Consider the following 16,009-nt stretch of genomic DNA (forward strand, 5'->3'; position numbering starts at 1 on the left):
CGCGAATGCTGCTCACTGCTTTGCTGCTCGGAGCCAGCGGGCCACTCGTTGCCGGCTGGACGGTCACTGTCGGGTGATGGCGAAGGACGCCACACACGTACTCCCGTTCCGTTGGTCACTGAACGGAAGCCCTAACCGAACTCGCTCGTGAGAGCGGCATTGTTGTCCGTGTTGATAGATCCGAAGAAACGATCGCACCACTGCGGTGCTATAACTATGGTGCCTGGAACGCGTCTCCGACTAGTGTGTTTACCGCGGCCAAAAAAGTGGTCCCTCGATTTCCGCCTGATGACGTCATAAAAGTGTCATGCTGTCGCCGGTTGCGACCCTGGCGGCGTTCCAACAGTTGTGGTAAATGTAGCAGACGCCTGTTCTGCTACAGGTCGCTTTTCACTGTGACAGTTCACGGAAGCTAGAGCAGCCGGAAGTTGGGACGCCTAAAGCGACGCCGTGACGACAGCGACACTCGCGTTCGCTCGTGCTTTTCACTAGCATTTCAACGGCCAACCGCCAGGATCGCGACAGGCAACAGCATTACACTCGCGTCATTTGTTGCCACCTTGGGACCACTTTTGATGCATGGGCGGGATAGGGCGCTAAACACACCAGTCGAAGACGCGATCGAGGCACCATACTATAACCCATTGCAGTAACAAGTCTCGATTTCCTAAATGCTACCGATACCGACTATTCACACTAGACGTCACTTGTACGTCACCTCTGTTTGTGGAGGCCCAGAAATGAGAATGGAGATAGTTCAGTTTCGGTTTCTTCGTAGGCACAGAAATACACGTCACAAATGTCTACAAAAAATTGGCAGCGTGCTAGGTTCCCAAGAAGCCTAAAAACACTATTTAAAAAAAAAATTAAAATCGTCTTCATTGTCACTTTAGGAAAGGTTGTGGCGGGGTTATACTTCCATCGGCTCAAACGGTACAAATACTAATCTTTTTTTCATGTACACTTTAATTTCAGGTTTTACATTTGGCAGATTTTCTAGCAAGAAGAAAAGTACAGTTGTAAAAGAATAAGAGTTCGACAACTGCACGAACATGATAGATCAGTGTGAACAAAATAAGAAATAAGCAGATAAATTTCACTGTACACAGATAAAGTTGGAAATTGACTGCATCATACTTGAGCATTTTGAAATCTCCGAACTTAGAAACTACTCAGTTTCCTCATACACTCAAACATGAAGCGTCGAACGTAGCTCCATAGGACCTAAAGCATATATTTACCAAGAAGGTAAAAGCAGCTAAAATAAGGTAATTAAAAACAAAATAAAAATGCTACATAGCAGAACTACGGCTGTTGCCTAACCGCAACTCATAATGTTTAGAACTGTGAATATGCCTGTTTCTCAACTTAGGTGAACAACTAACAGATCCCTCACATGTGCACTTTTTTATGCCTATTTAAATTGCTTCTCTGGGTAAACGTTTTCCCACAGGCTTCACACTTGTAAGGCCGCTCCCCACTGTGTATTCTCTCATGACATAACAGGTGAACTCTTGTCGAAAATCGTTTCTCACACGTGCCACATTGGTACGGTCTTTCACCAGTATGTGCTCTTTTGTGAATCTTGAGGTCATGACTCCTGGTGAATGCCTTCTGGCAAACCTCGCAACTGAATGGTTTCACACCCGTGTGAGTCCTCATGTGCACCTGTAAGTGAGACGTATGAGCAAACACTCTCTTGCAGACAGAGCAGTGGAAAGGCTTCTGTCCTGTGTGTGTCCTTTCATGGTCAATGACAGAAGATAGATTACGACTAGAATAAGGGCAGAACTCGCAGTCGTAGATGTCCTCATGTCGTGGCCGCGTCGTGGGTTGCCACTCAACCAGTTCGCTTCGGGAAGAGGAGTCGCTCTCGCTGTCCTCATCGTCCTGGAAGGCAGCATCGGTCGGCACTGATGGGGAAACCCGAGAAACAAGACAAAGAGATTCAACAACAAAGAATGTTCAATGCCAACATGCCAACATTAGACAAGTTTGACAAATCTGCACGGCGTTCAGCAGAAATTAGCACAGATGAACAAGTGTACTGAGACCTGTTCGTTTCAGAACAAAGTAAACAAACTTGACAGGAAAGAATGATTCAAGTATCAGGAAAAGCTGTTATTTTGTTGAAGTGATATCACACATTGGGATAATGAAAAAGATATGAGCATAGCCCATTCATGCAGAAAATTTTCATGTGCACTTTATCTTTGATTGAAGCAGCTGATCTCGCATCCTAATAGCCGTAAGCAACAATAAGGAAACCCAATTTCTGGGCCTCGGAGCTCGAATGAAATAGAAGGCTGCAGTGAATGCTATGGTACTGTGGCGGTACCACGTAGTGACTTCCATCTGTCGTAATAATGTCCTACAAAATGTCACTGTAGAGCCAATGCCACTCAAATCAACGTAAAATCACACACTATTCGAGTATGCAAGCACTCCTTCCAGTGGAAGAATGGGGTCGAACCACACGTGCTGATATCTTGTAGTCTCAAACTACCGGGCCAGAGCAAACGGTGCAAGACAACCACTTCAGACTGGTTTTGTTTGCACAAATGGGTTGGTGGTGAATGTGATAAAGTGGGTCAAATGCTTGCGCTCCTCTAAATAACTGCGATCCAACTGATGCAGTAGGGGACACTCTATTTGATTCAATGATGCTGGAATGATATAAGTAGGCTGTGTATTTTCCCGTTTTAACCGAAAAGCACTAATAAACATCCGTCGGTGTCGAAAATAAAGAATTAGTTGAAACCGAAAAATACCGGTTCTTGGACACTCTTGTACAAACAAGTGTTTTTTGTTTTTTTTATCCGAGCAAGTTGTATTAGACATTTGTCAGACACAATCCTTTTTTTTTTAAACGGGGGTGTGGGATGATTGTCAGCATAGGTCTCCATAGGTCTCTTCGTGATCGACGAGTTTTTTCTATCAGTGCTGGTTTCTTTGACCTTTAGCTTATGTCCCCAAAAGTTTGGCCTCATTGTGAACTTTTGTAGATTGCCCTGTTGAAGGTTGGCCTCCTTCTTCGTGGACCCTAGTTGGGTGGTTTGAAGTGTCTTTTATATTTTTTGGGCCGAAGTGTGTCTCAACTTAAGCTGAAACAAAGTATATATCACAATAATGAAGTATGAGGATCAATCTGTATCAGATGTAAATAAAAGTTTAACCGCTCCTTCTCTTGTTTCTTTCTTTTCACAATTTTTCCGTCGATAAACGCCGTTTTAGGCGTCTGCACAGGACAATTCACCGAAATGCACCAGTATTTTGGAAAGAAATAAACGCCGAAAAACATCTGCCGAGATTTTACATGAATAAACAGTGGAAAGTATACGGACTAAATATAAGCAAGCACACTGCACAGAGAATGCATGTTCCCAAAAGTTGAGTTGGTCAGCGGGAAGGACCCTGTCTGGCAAAGCAGCAATGTGCCATTTCCTGTATCTTGCCATGGTTGTCAGAGTCAACCTGCAAGTTTGAGAAGAGAAGAAATTGAAGGCAGTGTCGCTGGTGCGATGTGAACATTTTACTGTTTTTTTAATACCACAACATGGCAGACTGCAACGGAGACCAAAAGCATATTGTAGCGAAAGAATTAGTCACATGAAAGATCAGAAAAAATAAAAGAAAGTCACAAGTAAAACGAACAGGACAAGTTTGGCGTTTACTTCATCCTCTTGATTTGAGGAAATCGTAATTGGGGTTGGGGTGGGGTTATACTTCAATCAGCTCTACCGGTACAAATACTCACTTTTTTTACTTATGTTGCCCTTTTTTCATTGACACTTTATAGTAGATTTTTTACATTTGGCTGCAATTTCTAACAAGAAGCAATATACAGCAGCGGAAGTATTAGAGCTAGACAGCTGCAAAAAAAAACAATTTATTTATAAATGAACAAAATAAAGGAACACAAATTTAACAAAAAATGCAGAAAATTGGTAGCCTTATATTTATGCCTTTCGAAACACTTAAGCTTACAGGGAAAGTACTCAGTTCATGTAACAGCATCCAAAACTACATTTTTTACATCTCTAAAAAAAGAACTTAAGAAGAGCATTTTATTTTTCACAAAAAAAAAGTCTGGAAGCAAACATTTAATCAATATTCAAAAGCAAGGCTTCCCAAAATGGCCAAGCAATCTTCTGTTGCGAGCATCACACTGCCATTACATCTGGGGCTGTAATAGACTCCTTTAGGAAGTAGCGAACGTTTTCCTGCAGTGCAAGGAAGAATGCGGGAACCTCGAGGTCGGCGTTTGCAAAAAGGCCCATAGCAACAGATTTGTGTAACCAAATAAAATAGCAAGACACTTCTAGTCCTATTTGTCGCACAAACCACTTCATTGGACATGCTTTTAACAAGTGACAACTTTTTATATTAAGAATATGGAGAGCTTTGCACAAAACACCACACCCTTCCTTACTTTTCACACACTCACATATATCAAATTAATTACGCAAATGTCTATCCAAAAAATACTGCTCACAAATGTATAACCCCAAAAGTCATCGGGAGTTAAAACATATGGAGAAACTTGAATTCAGTACAAATGGGTGTCTCCAGGTACTTCAAAATGGGTACCCCTCAAGGTGGCACCTCATCGATGCAAAAATAGATCAGCTCATATGATTGATTTCTGACAATTCTAGCACAGGTATGGCGCTCTCCCTAATGAATTCTTCCGAGATTCATCAAGGCGGGTGCATGTTTTAAGTCTCTCACAGATGTGGTGCACTTTAATATATTCTTTATCCCAAGTGCATCCTTTCGTGTCTTGTGATGTCAACTCTGTTGCATGCAGAGTAAAGACCAACATGGCATTGGTGTTTATCCTTCACTACTGGGGAGACTTCCACTAGCCCTTCTCTTTTTTGCAGGTGGTGCCTGAGGCAAGTCCTGTTCGGAACATGTGGCATATCAAATTGAATGTGCAGACACTGATGTGGCAACACATTCTAATATGCACCATGCACTATTCATGTAAATAATAAACAATTACATTTTCAGCACTTGCATGCTATTCATCACACATCTTCTTGCTATAGCTTTTATAAATTCACATCAATTATTGAAACTTCAAAGTTTTTATTTCTGTTTACCAAAGGCATGACCAGAGAGCTGGCATCACAATGAGTGCACTAATGGATATAGCTTTGGAGCAGAAATTTTTCAATGCTGTTACAAGTATATACACCTGCTTGCAGCCAAGGTGTCATGCCGCCACAGTGGCACCGCTGTCGGCACGGAGCATGCACAGACGCTTCCCTTCTCACAAATCTGGTTTCCGCACACGCGTCATGCTTACACCGGGTGCGAGCAGATACTAGCTTGTTTGTAAACAGCACACTGGCTTATAGCCACATAGAATGTGTTCTGCAACACCCAATCCTATGCTAAAAGTCTATTATTTCAAGAATAGCTATTGGCTAACCATGTACCAGGAAAAAAAAACATCTTTTGCAGAGAAATAATGCAGTTACAGCACATGTATCTTTTCACCTTCTCTGGATGAAGTGACCAATGTAAGGTTGGCAAAACGACTGCATATTGCGCCAAGTGAGACTACCATATTTGCACGAATATAACGCGAGTTTTTTTTCGAAATTACGTGCTCCAAAACGCACCTCGCATTATATTCGGAATCGAGTTCAGCCACGAGGCGCGCGAGTTTGGAGAGAGCCAGAAAAGAAAGCCATCCCTCTGCCTCAATGCAAAATATCCGGTGGGAAAAGAAGGGGGAGTGTGGAAGGGAATTTATTAGCTATTGGGCCACGTGAAGGGGCGAATAGAAAACATAAAAAAACATTTTTATTGCTTTTGTGTTTGTACAACGCGCGCATGCCGCAGAAACTCAGCACGCGCGCGCGCCATGCGGGAATGCGGGCACTGGCCAATTCGAGCCAAGCCAAGCCGGGCCAAGTCAAGTCAACACAAGCCAAGCCAAAACTACCAACGCGTTTATGCAATCGTGCAACACGAGGCATTTGTTTATGCAGTGGGACCAGAACAAGAAGTGCGATCGTGTATCGGATTCAGTAGTCTTTTTTCTTCCTGCGCATTGTTTAGTTTCTGCTCCTGAGTGATCTGGTTGGACAATGCAAACAAGGCACGAAGCAGAAGCACCAACAGAACTGTTGGTGCTTCTGATTCGTGCCTTGTTTGGATTGTGGGCTGCCGAGGAGCTCGCACGGAAGAAAAAGGAACTATGTATCAGACAAGCAGGTGCCGTGCTGCTGCTTATTTGCGTAGTCGCCAAGTGGATTGTAAATAAAAGGACCTGAGCAGTGAGGATGAGTGCAGTCAAAACATAAACTAACATTTCTTCTATTTCCATTGACTTTTCACATCTGCTATGCCCCCGAGTGCGAGAAATTGACGCGGGCCTCGGTTCGCGTTATAATAGTAATAATTTTTTTTTTTATTTTTGAGGGCATAAAAACCTACCCTCGTGTTTTATTCGTGGTCGCGTTATATTCGTGCAAATACGGTAATTTATAATAATCGAGAATAGCAATGTAATTAGTTTTAGAAATTATAACCAGCATGAAATGACTATTTTCTTAAGATAATCTAAAATGCGGTTGAATAAATGAAGCGAAGCCAAGCAGGAGGAAGGGATAAAGGGAAGACCTTCCCTAGAAAGCTCTGGAAAGCATAATCCACATAGATCGTGGTAAAAGCTACGATGTCACAAGATATGCAAGATAGTCAGAAGTTCCCTACAATGGTCATACAGCTTTGCATTCTCGCCATGGATAAGATACTGGTGTGACCAGCGAGAATGACCAATTCTCAGGAGGCAAAGGGAAGTTCAGGATGGCGGTCTGTATGAAAGGAGTCCTCTCATATTCCCAAGATGGGATTTAATAACATGAAGTTTGTATTCTTTTTTAACATCCCATTTCAGCTGCCACGAGTTAAAAATGGAATTCTTAAAGAGTCGCCTGAAATCCTGGTTTGAGAAGCCAAAGGAGGCAACTACAGATGCAGCCACCTTATCTGCTTCATTTCTTCTAATGCCCGCGTGGCTCGGCACCAGGTAAAATTTGATGGTTTGTTTGAGCTGGAGAGTGATTAAGTTTTACACATACAAGAAGTGCAAGGAGGTTCTTTGTAGGCGTCACACCGGCATGAGTCACTCGATAGTGGCCAACTACGTCAAGGTGTCCACACAGGCATTGCTGCGAGGTTGTCCTCGACTTCCGGTCCGTTTTGAGACATCTACTGCTGGTCAAAATCCGCCCCCTCTATAGGCATCTTTGGGCAAAGCCTTGGAGCATGCACATGATGTGAGTGGTATGCTCTGCTTAAAGTCTAACTCAAGGTCTCTACTGTTGATGACAGTCCCAAATCTCCCGAGAGCAAAACGAGAAAAATGACAGCGACGAGGCAAGGTCGTAAGCCATACTGTTTGCATGGTTCATGTCCTCACTAAAAACGAATGCGCATGCCAAAATGCTCCTGCCTTTTGAGGTATTAGGCTGCTAATAATTCCCTCAACCTCTCCTCTGTACCGCTAGATACGGTAAAAGACAACATACTTTATTGGCGTTCGACTAAAAACCTAGCTGACAGTGGTGCAATAAGCGACGCTAGAGCTCAAAGGGGTTGGCCATCTTACAAATATCTGAGCAGTATACCAGACGTCAGATGTGATCGATTGACCTCTCTGCCCGACGTCAGTATGGTGCCACTGTTAGAGTGAAATCTGACGCCTTTTCCCATTAAGTCCAGTCTACATCGCCATTCTGAGCAGAAAATAAAAATTTATTATTGACTGCTTACAGTGACATACCGCATTACTCGCAGAATGAAAGCAATTTTTTTTCCGAAAAATCGATGCAAAGTTGAGGGGGGCGTTCATTACGCAAAGTAAAATTTTTGCGTCCGTATTTACTCGCATAATGAACGGACCTTTTATCCTGAAAAATCGAAGTAACTTCTTATCTGTTTTTTTTTTCTTAGTTCCTTGGGTTTTTTTTTCCGCCTTTCTTAAGCTGTTTTGTTTGCACGACCCCCCCGTAACCAAACTGCGCTGTGCAAAAAAAAAAAAGCTAATCTTTTTCTTTTGTTTGTTTCTCAGTTCCGTGGGTTTTTTTTTTTTTTTTTTTTTTGCCACCTTTCGCAAGCTGTTTCGTTTGCTTAGAGGGCTTCTCTGCTCCTCTTTCTTACCTCCTTGCGCGCGGCGTGCAACCCCCGGTAACCAAACTGCGCGGTGCAAAAAAAAAAGAAAGAAGAAAAAAAAAGCTCCTGTTTTTGTTTTCTCTTAGTTCCATGGTCTTTTTTTCTTTTTGCCGCCTTTCGCAAGCCGTTTCGTTCGCTTAGGGCGCTTTTCTTTGTTACCTCCTTACGCGCGGCAGCGCGCAAACTCAAAGTCCGGACTGCGCTGTGCAAAAAAAAATCTCCTCCATGTTTTTTTTCTTGCTTCCGTTGGATCCTCGCAAATTTTTTTAATGCCTTTTGCAAGGCGTTTTTTCCCCCGTGCTGCCCATGCATTCGCGACCTCGCTGCACCAGGATAGAAAAGTGCATTCATTTCGTGCGCGTGGGAAGAAGGGGTCAAAATTTTGACGTCCGAGTTGGAAGTGCGTTTATTACGCGAGTGAAAAAAAAAAGTCGAAATTTTGAGGGCCGACTTGCGTTCATTGTGCGAGTAAATACGGTATTTGTAGAACTAAAAGAGAGTTTCCTCGGCAAATCTGAAGTTATAATTTTTACGCTAGTAAATGATCCCAAACGATCAAATGAATTAATGTTGGTTATACAATTAAGGACAAGCACTCTAAGAATAAATATAACTCGAAACTTTAAAAAAAAAATATGTTTCACAACTTTTTTTTTAAAAAGAACAGGTAAATCCCGAAGTAGTAGCCTCGGAGAGTCCAAACAGATTTGAGAAAACCACCACGTAATATATGTAAAAGACCAGTGTAACCAAATGAGGTACAATGAAAAAAAAAAACGCATGCCATTGTGATTTTAGCTAATGCATACATTTTAGGCACATATCTTGAAACAGGGAACATTTACGCTTCACTTTGACAAAAAATGAGATATTACAAACTGGCATTCCTCCTAAGAGATGCAGCTTCCGAGAAAAACTAAAGGCAAAGGCAACACTGCTGCATCCTGGCCTCACTGAGTATTGACAACAGGACACATAGTGTAAAGTATGAAAACATATAGGGTAAAGTATGAAAAAATGGAGAGGCAGAGTATGGTATGTGAAGGGAAAGACAAAATAATAGAACACATGATATGGGAGTGCACAGGGCTTACTCCCACCGCCTCCCGCTGGGGTTTGCAGATGAGAACGAAGAAATGGATGAAAACGGCATTGCAATAACAAAGAGATAGAAGAAAGGCGGAAATTATCCAGGGAAAATTGAAGGACATGTGAAAACCTAGCACAGCCGGGAACAGGCGGGACAGAGAAAAATTGGGACTCCCTCTTTGCGTGGCTACGTTCCAAAAAACTCAACCTTGTGCCCAAGTGGGCACAATGTTGGGGTGGCACCCACAAGGTGTGGCCAGAGGAAAATCGGCGACTCCCTTGCTGGGGGGAAGAGGCAGGGGTAATGTTTCTTAGTTTCTTTTTTTGCCCCATCCCCCCAAAGGTCATCCTGGCACTATCCCACAGCGCCTGATAATAGTTAAAGAAAGGAAGAGAGTAAGGAAATTGGTGGGGAGGAAAAATCATACTTTTGGTTTCTAGGCTAGGTGGCGTAAGCTACCGCCCGTTAGAAAAGGTACAGCCGTTAGCATCTATTCTTCCATCTTCACTCACATGAATGTCCCACTAGTGAATTGGATGAGGTGGGCTGGCTAGGGAGGGTTGGGTAAAATAATGATCAGCTCACTGCAATTGGCCAAGACCCAGAAACAGCATTGTGATTCAATGATGTGGCACCTGTGTGAATAAGAATATTGCGCAAAGAACAGCTGCCAAGAGATGCTTCCCATTGATAGGAGCCCCTTTCATCGAGGCAGCAATTTGAGGATTTGCCACATTTACCATGAGGGAATAAACAATGTCAGGGTGATTGACCTGCAAGTACAAGTCCAGAATGTATTGACGTGACTGACCGTGATGCGTGTCTGAGCTACCTGTCCGTGGCAAAGACGAATGTGATTTACTATTACTGTCAGGACCGGCTATAAAGAAGTTAACGGGAATTCGAAATCACTTTGCTATATCTCAACTCTATAAAAGTGACAAGCAAAAATGAGAAAAAAAGGATAACACGGGCTGTTATGCACACGTGTTTATCTCTAACACTAGATCTAGACTAGACCTCAGATTACAACATTGCCAAAAGACAACCCTGGCAACATGGCTCCTTCCATATGCCCTTAAAGGGTAACTGCAAAGAAAAGTTTTTTTTTAAACAGCCTAATTGGGACAAGCATGTCACAAAACAAATCTTTGGCAAAAAAGAAAAAAAATTTTTTAGCAGTATGTACGCTGCAAAATTGAATTTAGTCAGAGCCACAACCTCTCCACATTTGAAACTTCCGCTCTTTCAACCCCTGCGGAGAAGTATGCCCCGCCTTTCGCTCTTGGATTGACTTGGCTGCGGAGTTCAATGACGTAAGCAGTGTCTTAACATCCGGTGCGTCTTGTCAAAGATACGCCAGATCAGAAGGGGGTAGGTACCGCCGCTTCCTATGCAATCTCCTCAAAATGTACTGCACTCTGTGCTGGCCGCCATATGAAAACTCCGTACCAGTGTTGCTGCATCTGTAGGTCATCCTTAAAGGGATGCTGAACCCTAATTTGGATTTCAAAAAAACAATGCTGGAGATGTAGGCAGGACGCTACAATCCCTACAGCACTACTAGTAAGGCGATATCTCAAATGGACGGCCGTATTCTTGGAAAAAGAAGTCGAGCTTGAACCAGGCCGACAAGGCGCGTGACGTCAAGATACCTAGTTGCCTCCTCTCTTCGCTTCGCTCCCTCAAGGCCTCGAGGCGGAGAAGACGCGAGGCCGTTCCCTCTCCTTCTCGGAGAAACATGACGTCAACATTCCTGCCAAATGCGCCTCTTTTTTTAAAAAATATGATCATCCTGCCAAATGCGCCTCTTTTCTTTAAAAATACGATCATATCGCTGTATGAGTGATGTTTTGGTGTTTGTAGCATCCCGTTGCACGCTTTTGCCGCGTGTTTTGGGGAATCCAGATTTCGGTTCAGCATCCCTTTAAGTTAGAGCTGACGAATAAAATCTGGCCATGGCACAACGCCGATGTACTCTGAAAGCTAGAGCCGGTTTGCTTTCATTGTTTTTGGTTGGAAAAAATCTGAGAATAACCACGTTCAACATGGTGCCGGTATTGTTTTGGTTTGAAGGCACACGAGAAGCTCCGCGGTTTGCGAGAACATGTAGCGAAGACATGACCGGAGAAGTGCCCCTGTGATGTTCCCGGAAGACGGAAAGTATCATTTGTAATCGTCGTGTGTGCTTTGAAAGTGAAGGGAGTCACAAGGTCCACGAGTGCCAATCCACAAGGCAAGGTTAACGACAGCGCTGCATTGACTTCGGCGATCTCATTCTTTTTGGTGCAACATGGCAATGCGACAAAGAGCTGACACGTTTGTGGTGTGTGGTACGGTGCTTGGAGGTAGAAACTCGCACTAACACGGAGCGCGAATTGGTTGTTGTAGGGTTGAGGTTCAACGGGTTCAGTCCTGTCCTCATCAGCTGATCCGATCCAGCTGGTCTGGCAGGATGCAGCAAGCGTCTTTATAATAAATCTTCCCTTGTTCCATTTCAAAATGTGGATGATTCCCGACGCATACCATGAGTAAAAAGCCGCGGGGTATTTTCAACAAAATTACATTGTTTTAATTGAACAATGGACTCCGGATTGTTGTCCTAAATCTGCTGTTTTTATGCTTCTAAATGTTGGATTGGGTTTGCACAGTGACGTGCTTGCACAATGCAAACACAACTCGAGTAGATGATTCGGTCCTGCAAACGACCAATTACACAGAATTTCAAGGAAACTTCAGCCACCCCCCATATTTTCCAGCAAATCTTGTGCGAGTTTGTTGCACCCATCATGCGGTGTGAATAAATTAGGGCAAGATTTCCTACCTGCCCACAGATGCATGGACTGAGACCATTTTTTACATAGTGAACATAGTGCTTTTTTTATTCTGGGAAGAGGCATTAATGCATTTACTGTGGTACAATCACTTGAGAGTTGAGAAATTGGGGAGAGCGAGCAATCTTTCCCATTTCTTTTCTCTCTGGCACGGCCCCCAGTTTCAAGTTGCAGTTTCAGTAGGCATACCTACTAGCAGGTACAAACTGCTCCAAAGCAGGTAAAAAACTCGGAAGTCAGGACGGTGCGGACCGTGTTTTGCGCTTTTTGCAAGGTGACTGGGGAAGTGCTTTTGCGAGGAATGCGGAATATGCTATGTTTTGTTATGCTCGCCGTTGGCGTCTCTCCAGCAAAACGAATAAGATTGTCTAAAATGGTGCAATCACAAGCCGAGATTTATTATAACAGTGCATTTGCACTGTTATTAGTTTGAGAGAAAATACTACTCGTCGTGGGAGGTTGACACTTTAGAGGTAGGAAGAGACCAGTACACTACACATTCAATCTATACACATAAGATAGTTTGGAAGCCGAGAGGCGAGAAAAGAAATCTGTGAGCTAACGCAGAATTCAGACATGCAAAGGCGTCTCCAAACAGCTGTTACGCAATAACCTGGCTCTGCCAGGTTTTTTACAAAACAGCTGTATCTCAGTCGCGAACGTTCGGTGCACTCTGTGCGAATATTGAAGGCCTCCGGAGCGAAATGACAAGAACATACCTGGGCACGTTTGTCGCTATGCGAACGCCCGATTGCCTCCAGCCAAATAGCATTGAGCTTGTCATCTTTTGGGGCAACATGGCTGCTGCACAACTCGCTGTTGCGATCACTCATCTAGCAGCATCTCACAGAGCAACGGCGCCGCTTCACAGGAGCTAACATCTCCAAAAAGTGAACAATTGCATGTGCGAGCAAAAAAAAAAAAAAAATGCCAAGAAAGCAAAAGAGGAAAACGAAATTAACGAATTGTGTTATCAAAGCCGAAACCCCGCGTCGCTTCCTATCACTAACACATGCGACAGCTGCTAAACACACACTACTTCACTTCAAGAAGTCTCACTCAAGCACCTGGGTCAACACGAAACACTCACTTAGGCGAAACGACTAGTCAAGGTAGGCGAGACTAGGTGAGAGCAGGGACTTCGGCGGCCATGAAAAGAAGGGCGAAGCTCTTGTTTGTTATGGTATGAATCCAAACGGAAGTGCCCGTCTTGTAAACCTTTTGAAAAAAATAATAACTCTTTTACAATTTACGTTCCCCAGAAAGTGCACAAGAATTCTAAATATAAAGGAAAGGCAATTGAGGCTATGCTGAAACCAAGGTAAAACACAAGGAAAGTATTCTGCTGGCAATTTGAGGTGTACTCTCTGTGTTTCAGCAATATAAGCATTCCTTCGTTGAAAAGAACACGCGACGAACCGAAAATAGACAATGTAAATTGGCCCCCCCCCCCAGAAAAAGGGGGGGGGGGGGCAGTGGGTGCAGTCGCCCACACAGGTTCGAAAAGAGTGGGGGCATGCCCCCCCCCCCCTCCTTCCCGCTCCCCCTCAAAGCTGTTCCGACCCCCTACCCTTCCCCTCTTATTCCCTCCAATCACCGAATCTCCGAAGATTTTATCAGACTGCAGCTTTCATTTCTCTGCACTGAGCTTCGTCAATGTTCGTTGATACTCAGGGTTTGCGAGAAATCCGAAGCCGGCTTTTCGCACCGCAAAAATAAACAAAATTGCGGGGAGCTCGAACTCTGTCAGAACGTAGCCCCAGCCGTTCGAGCACGATGCCAAAGTTTCGGCACCAACCGTTATCTTATTCAGAAGTTATAAGCGATTTTCTGAAAATTTAAATGGAAAAATGGCAACCGACGGAGCTCTCGAATACATGAAACTCTATGGCGCCAGAAACCGAAAACTGGCCCCATTTTCCTATTTGAAAATTTCAGAAAATCACAGATAACTTCTGAATAAATGGTAACGGTTGGTGCTGAAACTTTGGCATCTTGCTAGAACGGCTGGGGCTACGTTCTGACAGAGTTCGAGCTCCCCGCAATGTCTAGTTTATTTTTGCGGTGCGAAAAGCCGTATCAGGGTTTTTCACAAACACTATAGATATATATATATATATATATATATATATATATATATATATATATATATATATATAGAGAGAGAGAGAGAGAGAGAGAGAGAGAGAGCGGTGAACTACACAATATGCGACATGAGCCCCCAAACATCGCCCCCACATATCAGATGTACTTCCGGAGCCCCTGTCAATTGGAGTATACTAACTCTCAGAAGTAATAGCTGTGAGTGTGGGGCACATTTTCTATATTAAGAATTTTTCTTTGCCGTTTAACATGACATAGCTGTAGAAGTTTCAGCGTTTATATGCCTTGCGCACATACATTGTATTTTCAAGACATAAAATTAGACAATCTTTTTCCCGACATTATATTAAACCATTACTTTTGAAAGAACGACTACCCAATTGGCCACATTTTCATGTGCGATATTGCTCCATACGATAGTTAGGAATGTAAAAGCGTTTGCACGGATCCTTTGAAAATTGCTACTTTGCCATTGGTCAAGTGTTAAAAAGGACAGTGGAAGCTTGGAGTCATCGTACTGGTGCCCAAGCACTTTACGACTGCTTGATTTCTCAGTTTGCTTTTGAGTTGAGGAGAAATGTTTAGGAATTCCCATGCCCATTGTAACGAATAGCAGTGTAGCAGGGCCCATGCTGTCTTGGTGCTGTGAAATGGGGGATCGGTGGCCGAGTGGTCTAGCGCACACCAGCTCGGAGCACGTAGAGCGAAAGCTCGCGCTGCAGAACCCAGGGATCCTGGGTTCGAGCCCCACCCCTGCCCGTTTCGATCTGGATGAGCATCGCACCAGCGTGCAGTCGTGTATCACTACTGCGTGATGCACGTTAAAGACCCCAGGCTAGCGGCTGTACCGCACTGGCTAAATTGCTCATCTACAGCTGGGAGACTCGTCGCCCCTGTGAGGCAGACCAAGTTCTAGGCTGTATAAACACACACACAACCCAATTTTTTGGTGCTGTGAAGCAAAAATTAACCATAAAAAAAATCGGGATGCAATTTTCGAAACGTTTTGCAAATTGCAGCAGAATAAGGGCTTCTACACAATTTTGATGCATATGGTCCAGTCGTGACAACACCCAAGTACTCCCATTGCCAGCTGGCAAAGATCAAGTGCAAGGAAGGTTGGAACCAAAGCTTGCTTGGTATAGCTCGTTGCTTGTAGAATGCTCAGCAACAGTAGCAAGGCTGTAAGGAAATGCCTTGTAGCTAAAAATGTAGTTTATTTGTAACTCACTGGATCCACAAAGAATGGAGGAGTAACTGATATACTTCATTTTACAACATCAGGAACACAATTCAACATGGAGCAAAGTGCCAAACTCGGTCAAAATGTGAGAAAATCCAGAGAACTTAGGAGGAAACACTTTCCAAAATGTCACAAAAATCTATACATAGAATTCGAGGTACCTTAAAGGCCGACCGACCAGTTCACGCTTTCCACTTTTCCCCGCTTCCTCCTCTTCTCCCTTCTACCCTGTCCACTGTTGCCTGTTTCCTCCTCCACCTAAGGTGAGGAGGATCTTCTGCCTTGCAAAATCTCAAGTTCGGTTGTCGGCCTTTAACAAACCTCAATGCTGCTCATCCAATCAAAATGAACATTTAAAAGTAGCTCCCTACGTCATAAAACAAAAATGTTCCCAAAGTTAAAACCTGCAAAACTCTATTCAATAAAACCATTCAAAACTAAAATAATAAAAAAAAAAGAAGCGATTACTTAGGAGCGCTGCAGCTATTGCCTAGCTGCAACGGATAATGTTTAGAGCCGATCAATATGCCCGTCTGTCAACTTCAG

General features: G+C 43.6%; 1 pseudogene; it reads right to left on the minus strand.

The window, feature by feature from the left end:
• Positions 1 to 1,266: 1,266 nt before the first annotated feature.
• On the minus strand, positions 1,267 to 1,953 carry LOC115330982 (annotated as a pseudogene).
• Between the last annotated feature and the right edge of the window lie 14,056 nt (positions 1,954 to 16,009).

This window comes from Ixodes scapularis, unplaced genomic scaffold (genome assembly GCF_016920785.2).
Source record: "Ixodes scapularis isolate PalLabHiFi unplaced genomic scaffold, ASM1692078v2 PGA_scaffold4__175_contigs__length_147842914, whole genome shotgun sequence".
Taxonomy (NCBI): domain Eukaryota; kingdom Metazoa; phylum Arthropoda; class Arachnida; order Ixodida; family Ixodidae; genus Ixodes; species Ixodes scapularis.